Source organism: Arachis hypogaea, chromosome 5, assembly GCF_003086295.3.
Source record: "Arachis hypogaea cultivar Tifrunner chromosome 5, arahy.Tifrunner.gnm2.J5K5, whole genome shotgun sequence".
In the NCBI taxonomy this organism is placed as follows: domain Eukaryota; kingdom Viridiplantae; phylum Streptophyta; class Magnoliopsida; order Fabales; family Fabaceae; genus Arachis; species Arachis hypogaea.
This window is the reverse complement of record NC_092040.1, coordinates 70,142,717-70,152,145: the sequence shown is the minus strand read 5'-3', so window position 1 is coordinate 70,152,145 and position 9,429 is coordinate 70,142,717. Positions and strand designations below refer to the sequence as shown.

Sequence of the window (9,429 nt, the reverse complement as noted above, 5' to 3'; positions counted from 1 at the left end):
TCAAGGAGGACTCTTGGAGATTCTATCACTCCTACCACCGACAGTTGTGGTAGTAGCATAATGAGGTCTGCTCTTGAGGCCAACAACTTTGAGTTGAAGCCTTCTCTCATTCAATTGGCATAGCAAGACCAAGTTAGTGGCAATCCATAAAAGGAACCGAATATGCATGTATCCAATTTTCTGCAAATATGTGACACGATCAAGAGCAATGGAGTTTCCTCCAAAGCTATAAGATTGAGGTTGTTTCCATTCTGTTTAAGGGATAGAGCCAAACAGTGGCTACAATCTCAACCATTGGGAAGTATAGCAACTTGGGAAATGATAGTGAATATGTTCTTGACCAAGTACTTTCTTCCTCAAAAGCTAGCAAGGTTGAGGAATGACATTCACACGTTCACTCAAAAAGAGGGAGAATAACTTTGTGAGGCATGGGAGAGATATAAGGAGATGCTAAGGAAATGTACTCATCATGCTTTCCCTAAATGGTTGCAACAACAAAAATTCTGTGATGGAGTATCTCAAGCTTCCAAAACGTTAATTGATTCTTCAACGAGAGGATCATTGTGCTGGAAAACACCCGAAGAAGCTATAGAGTTAATAGAGACAGTGACTAATACCCACTACATGTATGCTAATGAGAGAATAGTAAAGAAAGGAGTCATGGAGCTAGACACACTAGATGCTCTCTTGGCACAAAACAAAGTCATATCTCAACAAATCAATTCACTCACTAAACAACTGGGTAACATACATGTCTCGGTTGTAAGGACATAAACCACTACATGCAACTTGTTTGGAGGAACTCATCAAGATGAAGATTGTCAATTATTGAAAGACGATCAACTCTCTCAGAAGCAAGTGAATTATATGGGCAACTTTTCAAGAAATACACAAAATGACCCATTCTCAAAGACATATAATCCAGGTTGGAGAAACCATCCAAATTTTAGGTAGAGAAATCAAGGCTAGAGGAATTTCAACACTCCATATTAACAAGGGTCATCCTCAACACAATCACAAAATTTTCAGAAGCCTTTTCCAAAGAATTCATGCAACAAACCAAGGAGTTTATAATGGAGACAAGAGCCAACTTCAAGAATCAAGAGGTCTCTATAAAGAATTTGGAGATGTAATTGGGTCAAATTTCCAAGCAATAGGCAGAGAAGACCCCAAACTCTTTCCCAAGTGATACAATTCTAAATCCTAGAAAGAAGTGCAAAATTATCAATCTGAGAAGTGAAAAAATGGTTGACAAGGAGTAAACAGTAAACAAAAGAAAAGAATAACCATCAGAGGAGAAAAATAGGCAACAAGAAAATATTTATACACCACCACCTCAATCTCCAAAAGAAACCACAAGAGAGAGAACGTATGCACCTAGAATTCCATTCCTATAAAGGTTGTAAAAGGAGATTCAGCAGCAATAATATTCCAAGTTCCTAGAGGTGTTCAAGAAGTTACAAATCAATATTCTATTTGTAAAGGCCTTCGAACAAATGCCTTTTTATGCAAAATTCATGAAGTAGTTGCTAACCAAGAAATAGACCCTCAAGGAAAATGAAAATGTGATCCTCACCAAGGAATGTAGTGCTATTATTCAAAGGAAGTTGCCTCATAAATTAAAGGACCCAGAGAGTTTTCAAATCCCATGCACTATTGGAGACATTACTATTGGGAAAGCACTATGTGACCTAGGAGCAAGTATCAACTTAATGTCACTGTCCATGATGAAGAATATGCAAATAGAAAAAGTTAAATCTCCCTCCAATTAGCTCATTGGTCAATAAAGCTCTCTCATGGAGTGGTGAAAAACTTGTTGGTTAAAGTAGGGGGTTTTATATTCCCTGCAGATTTTGTGGTTCTTGACATGGAGGAGAGTGATAATGCTTCTATCATTCTAGGAAGGCATTTCCAAGCCACTGGACATGCATTCATAGATGTTCAAAGGGGAGAATTAACATTAAGAGTCCATTATGAGCAATTGAGTTTTAAGGTCTTCAAAACCATGCAACACCCATGTGAAGCACAGAATTGCATGTAGATCAATCTGATTAATGTCTTAGTAGAAGAGACCATTGAAAAATGACTACTCTTTGATACTCTTGAAAACCATCAACCTCTAGTGCTAGAAGCTAATGAAGAAATGCTGGAGGAGAAGGTCAATGTGGGATAATTATGGAAAGAAGTTGCATGTTTCTCTAAAAAAGGTGGTGAAAGATTCCATGACTCTTAGAAGAGGCATAAAAAGCTACTGGAGAAAGATCCACAACATGACATACCCAAGGAGATCCTATTTTTATACTTTTATGATAGGATCTCTAGAGATTACAAAGTTGTGCTTGATGGATGGGCTGGAGGCTCAATAAAAAGCAAACAATAGACGAAGCTTGGACATTCATAGAATAGTTAGTAGAATGTATCAAAAAGAGAATTGACATGAAGATGAAGAATGCATGCATTAACATGGATGGCACTGAAGTGTGCCATGAAGTTCCTCAAGTCTCCTAATCCCAACCTAGGGGATGCAACGTGAAGCTAATGACGATAAAAGAGAACTTATTGGGAGGCAACCTAACTTTGGTTAGTCTTTACTTTTCTCTTTCGGTTTCGTTTTTCAATTCCTGCATTATTCTTCTTCCCCCTTATCCTCTGCATGCATTTTCACTTTAATCATCATGTTTATTTTTCTGCATCTTTTTATTTTCTTATTTCGTTTAAGCATCACATTTCAAAGATAAAAATAAAAATAACAAAAATTTTGCTAAAATATTTATTCATGCATCCAAACGCCACACATACTTAGCATTCTACGTTCCTCCATGCTCTTCACTACTTGATAGCATAACCAAACCCTAAGTTTGGTGCTCACCAATCTATACATGGTCAAACTCCAAGTTTGGTGTTGCAATTAAGACCAAAAATAAAGATGAAAAGGGCAACAAGGACACAGAAAGAATGAGGAAATTTGGTGTACGGTGGTTAGTATTTCTTTCTATAAGTTTGCATTACTTTTCTTTCTCTTTATTCTTGCATAATGCATATTTTCTTTACTGCATTACCTATGTGTTCATACCCTGGACCGAGCTGTATTACCCTGGTTGGACGACGTTAGAGCGACCGACCTCTCGTAAAGGTTGGCTCGCAACCGATGATGCATGAAAACTTGTCTCTCAACAAATTTCCCTTCGGCAAGTATACCGAACTTGTCGTCAAGTAAAAAATCACAATAGAGTGAGGCCGAATCCACAAGGATTAACGGATTAGGCAATCAATGGTTAATTGATTATCCTAGTTAGACGGTTCAGATTTGGATGATGAGTAGCAGGAAGTGTAAATGGCATAAAAATAAAGAAAGCAATAAAGTGCAGAAAAGTAAAATGGCAAGAAAAGTAAATGTAAGAACTAAAAATAAAATGAACATTGGGATCAAGAGATATTGCAATCCTCCGGATCAAGTTCATTCTCATCTCTTGGCAATTCCTCAATCATTACATTCATTGATCTCCTTGGCAATCTTAAGTGATTGGATCCCAATTCCTTGGCAATCTAATCTCTCTAAGCTTGAACAATTTTCCAATTCCTTGATTTAATTGCTCATGGAAAGAGATGAAGTTTGGTCACTGATTATACCACACACATTCATAGATCAAAGTATTGGTAGGATTACATGTCACAATATCCATCCAACCCCCAACCCAATCCAATGTGAGAGAGCATTTCTAGCATGATTTCCTCATTCCTCTTCCAAGGTTCAGAGGAAATCCAAGTATGAGCAATTTCTCTTCCGAGACAATTACCCAATTGGATGAAGATCAAAAGCTCTCTAGTAAAATCAAGAGAAAGAAAGAAGAAAAAGAATAAGAACTACAATTGATCCATTGAATCACAATAGAGCTCTCTAACCTAATGAAAAGAGTTAGTTGATCATTGCTCTACCAAAATAGAAAAGAAAGAAAGTGCAGAAAAGTAAAGATGAAGATTAAAACTAACATTGAAACTTCCAAATTCATAAATGAAAAGTACAAAGAAAAGAAAGAGAAGGAAAAATGTGTGAGGGGAGGGAGTCCGAAGACCCTTCTTCAATCCCCAATTCTAGAATCCCCGTTCAGCCCCTTTTGAATGTACAAACTATGGCCTTTATATAGGCTCTCCTAAATTACAAAATGAAATTAAAAGCAAATTACAATTAAATAAAAATTCCTATTCTAGATGCTTCTTGTGGCCTTGATTGGTTGACAATTGTGGGCTTGATTCCTTGAGGTTGGGTGGTCCTTGAAAGAGAAGTGAATGAAGTTGAAGTCCAAGTGCTTAGCGTTAGTGCTGCCGTTAGCCACACTAACGCTACAAGTGTGGCGTTAGTGCTGAAGTTATTGTGGCTAACGTTACACTTGCTACCTAGTTGGTGTTTTTGGGGCTTAAAAGATGCCTCTTGTTTGTGCTCCAATTTCATGCCCACTATAGACTATTATATATCTTTGGAAATCTCTGAATGTCAGCTTTCTAACGGAATTGGAATCACCTCAATTGGACCTCTGTAACTCAAGTTATGCTCCTTTGAAGTGGACAAGGTCGCTGGCATAGTCGCTAGCGTTACTGGAAAAAGTGAGTCTCAATAACGTTAGCGATCAGGGGCTTAATATTGCCAGGTTCTGGAGCTCAAACTTAATGTCCACCCCATACTATTATATATTTTTGGAAAGCCCTGGATGTCTAATTTCCAACGCTATTAGAAACGCATCATTTGGAGCTCTACAACTCGAGTTATACTTCTTGGAAGGTGAAGAGGTCAGCTGGCCTTACTACAGGTTGATACCATGTTCATCTTTGCACTTTCGGGGCAGGTTTTCTCCCTCAAATTAATTGTTCACCATGTAGTGCCATATATATGCTTGGAAAGATCTGGAATCCTACTTTCCAATGCCATTAGAATCACCTCATTTGGAGCTTTGTGGCTCAAATTATTCTTGTTTGAAGAAGGCATGGTTAGGCTGCCAGGTGAGATTTTTGCCAATGTTAATGTCCACGTTAATGTAACTAACATGGCCATTAACGTGGGTCTTCCTTTGCTTCGCCAACGTTAGTGGCAATCACCTTTTCCACTAATGTTGGCCCTTTTCTTCCACGTTAGTTCCCACGTTAATAACTAACGTGGAAGTTAACGTGGGTCTTCTTTGCTTCGCAAATGTTAGTCGCAATCACCTTTTCCACTAACGCTCGCGTTTCCCTTTTCTCCATGTTAGTTCCCACGTTAATGTAACTAACGTGGAAGCTAACGTGGGTCTTCTTGCCCTTCGCTAACGTTAGTGGCGTTCATTTTTACCACTAACGTTCCATGCTCTCCTTCTTCAAAGTTAATGCCACTAACTTTCTTACTAACGTTGGGGCTTCTCTTTTCTTCCACGTTAATGGCCACGTTAGTGGAACTAACGTAGCCACTAACGTGGCTCTTTTCTGCTTCTTGTTACCTGAAGTCAATCAAACAAAGTGCATCAAAGTCTTGCTCTTAGTCATGGGATCATGCATCATCCAATTTATCATTCAATTCATGCATAATTCTCATGAAATCATTCAAAATTCACAATGTTTGCTTAAATCATGGTATGATTGCATTTTCAACCAAATACTTACTTATTTCCTAAGAAAATGCATGAAACCAACCTAAAGCATACAAAAAATGGCTAGTAAAAAACTCTTTGAGTTATTGTTTCTTTCTTTTTCTTCCTAGTAATTGATGCTCAGAGCCTTGGGCTTGTTCTTTGTTTTTCTTTTTCTTTTGTTTTCTTTTGTTACTGCTTCTTGGATCAATAGATGTTTGAGAAATTCCATAATACTTCTCTAAACTTCATTTCCTGTCTATGAGCTCCTATGCAAGTTTTCATAAACATGCAACCTCAATACACAATCATACAATCAGAATCTCCACTCCTCTTAACCTTTTTGCTTGCCCCATGATTTATAAAATTCTTCAACATTTTCCTTTCAAAAGAATGATTTCTTTGTTGCATTCATAGAGATATTGGGTGCAAGTAAAACTCAAGATGATAATCATGATATCATAGCGATATGTTACAAATATTTTAGCGTTGCAAAAACCTGGGCGTGTCACTTGATATCAAAGGCGTGGCACGCCAACCCCTTTCATACAATGGGCGTGCCACTTGGAGTCTTGGGTGTGGCACGCTAGTTCAAATGGCTAAAGAGGAGATTTTGGTGCATCATTGAAGGTGTGGCATGCCAGTTTTGGGCGTGGCATGCCAGTTTCACAACATATGGGGCATGTCACGCCAGAAGTGGAAGTGGCATGCCGGGCTACTTGACAGACTGACCTATCCACCTTCAAATGGGCATAACTTGAGATAAAGAGGTCCGAATGAGTTGATTCCAAAAATGTTGGAAAGCTAACATCCAGGGCTTTCCAAACATAAATAATACTTCTTAGTGGACATTCATTTTGAGGCCCAACCAACTCCGTACTTTCAACATTAGAAAGTGGGTCATACTCCAAAGGACAAAATCAAGTGGGAGTGGCACTTGAAATCACACGCCAAGTTCTTCCTGCAGCCCCCAACCTTCAACCAAGCCCACTCCAACTCTCATTCAAGCCACAATTGTCAACCAATCAAGGCCACAAGAAGCGTCTAGAATAGTTTATTTTCATTTCATTGTAATTTGCTTTTAATTTCATTTAGGTTTGTAATTTAGGAGAGCCTGTATAAAGGCCTTAGTTTCATAAAATTAGGGAGCAATCTATTAGGCTGGACATATTTGGAGGAGTGAGTCTTTGGACCCTCCTTCCCACCATTCTCTTCTCCTCTTCCATTTTCTTACTTGTAAATAATTTAGTTATGAATCAGTAACTCTTTCCATTGGGAAAGAGAGCTCTATTGTTTTTCAATGGATTGATTGTTTTTATTCTTCTTCTTCTCTTCATCTCTCTTTGATTTACTAGAAAGGATTTCGTTCTTCATTCTAGCATTCAATTATCTTGGAGAAGAGATTGAATGTATTTGGGTTTTATGGGAACCATGGAAGAGTAATCATAAAACCATGCTTGAAATCCTTTCTCACATTTGAGTAGGATCTGGGTTTTGGTGTTTGGATATGGTGACATATAATCCTCCTTCTACTTGGACCTATGAGGATGTGTGGTATAATCAGGGAACAAGCTTCATCTATTCACATGAGCAATTAGACCAAGGAATTGGCTATTGATCAAGATTTGAGAGATTGAGTCACCAAGGAATTAGGGCTCAATCAATCATGACTGCCAAGAGGTCAATGAGTTGCATGATTGAAGATAAGACGAAATCAATTAATCCGTAGAATGCAATATCTCTTGATCCCAATGTTTATTTTATCTATCTTTCTTTTATTTACTTTGTGGTTATTTACATTTTATGCACTTTACTTTCTTGTACTTTACTTTCCTTGCCATTTACTTTCTTGTACTTTATTGCTTTCCTTTACTTTCATATCATTTACTTTCTTGTTGCTTATCACTCAAAATTGAATCGTCTAACTAGGATAATTAATCAACTATTGCTTGCTTAATCCAATTAATCTCTGTGGATACGATCCCACTCCATTGTGTGTTATTACTTGACGACAATTTGGTGCGCTTGCCAAAGAATGGATTCATTATATGCGGGGAGTAAATTCCGGTCATCAAGTTTTATGGCGCTGTTGCCAGGGATTAATTGTGATTAACAAACTACCAGTTGGTTGATTATCTAGATTAGACACTTTTCTTTTGTTTTTGTTTATTTAAGTTCTTTTAATTTTCTATTTTCTTTTGCTACTAAGGTGTTTGTATTATTGCCTCACTAAGAATCCCTCATCTATGAAAATGGGATTCCAATTTCTTTTGGTGACTATTATTTGAGACAGAGCATGTTACAAGTAAAAATGGAGTTTACCTCATCTTTTGATAAATCATATCATATGGGATATTGCCCGCCACCACAAAATGATTCAAGTCATTATCCTAATGGTGGCTGGGAATATCACCAAGAAATGATAAATTATGAGCAATCCACTCAATTGGGATATGCTCCAGGACCACAAAATGATCAATCAAATTTTTTGGAAAACTTTCCACCAGCACAGAATGACTCACGTTATTATGCTTATGGTGGGTGGGAGTATCAAGAACATGAAATGGGGTATTTTCCAGAGCCACAAATTGGTCCATATTTTGATCACTACTCAACTTGTGGCAGGGGAAGGGAATTTAATGCTGCATACCCCATTCATCAAGAACCATCACCCAGTAATTGTCCAACCTATGCATTAGAATAACTTTGGCATTTGTATTAGAATAACTTTCCTAGACCCAAGCCTTAATTGTCCATCTCATTGAGTCCTTAAGGGATAAGTTCTTAAGGGAAAAGAACAGAGAAATGATTAGAGATATGGAAATCTCAAGGAGAAATCAAGAAGTACACGTGAGACAAATGGCACAACAATTTGTTGATGAACCAACCAATGTGTTCCCTTGGCCAGGGGAAGAATATCATGCCATTAGCTCAAGGAGTGGAGAAGTGCTTAATGAGGGTGAAAATGAGGAATTGGTAGAGCAAGAGAAAGAGATCCTTGTACCAAGTGAGCCACCATTCCAAGATGTTCTTGATAAAGAGGATACTCCAACCATCCCACAACACCCAAGTTTCGAAAACAAAGAAGTGAAGGCAATCAACAAAAGCACCAAAGAGAGGATGGTGACCAAGAAAAAAAGGATAATATCCATGAAGAAGAGGTCAACCAAAAGCCATCCCACCCCTACCACCAACAAGCAAGTTCACTCAAGCTAACAACAAAAGAAAGCTTGCTGGGAGGCACTTAAAACAGGGGACATCAACTGGCTCATCTTTCCTCTTGACGTCATTCCTCTTAACAAACTGGAAGAAGAGGAAGAAAGTTGAGAACAACATGTCAAGCTAATGACATTAAAAGAGCACTTGTTGGGAGGCAACCCAACCGTAGGTAACATTTTCTTTTCTTGCTTAGTTTACTTTCAATAATTTGGCATATGAATGCATTATAAGTTTGGTGTTGCTATGCAACAATTTGATTTTCAATCTACACTGGGTACTTGCATCATTCTAAAATGAAAGTGTCATACTAAGTTTGGTGTTGCCACTTATTTTTCATGCAAAGTACCATGCATACACCACTTATTAATGCAATCACATTGTCTCTATTTTTACTTCTTGTGCCTTTATTGTATCCTTATCTTTATTTGCTTGAGCACATGCATTACTCACATTCCATTATTTAAGACATTCATGAACCATCATAGACCCCATCACCACTGTTTTATTTGTTGCTTGATGACAAGCAATCATCTAAGTTTAGTGTGGGAAGGGGAAGAATAGGAGGAAAGTGACAACAACAATGAAGATGAACTACAAGGTGGTAAAGTTTCTTTTC

The 9,429-nt window shown here is 37.8% G+C and overlaps 1 non-coding gene across 1 annotated transcript; it reads right to left on the bottom strand.

Annotated features, from left to right (window-relative positions):
• Nucleotides 1-369: 369 nt before the first annotated feature.
• On the bottom strand, nt 370-476 carry LOC112804534 (small nucleolar RNA R71). Its single transcript, XR_003203146.1, has one exon. It is a non-coding gene; the product is annotated as a small nucleolar RNA R71 (small nucleolar RNA).
• Between the last annotated feature and the right edge of the window lie 8,953 nt (nt 477-9,429).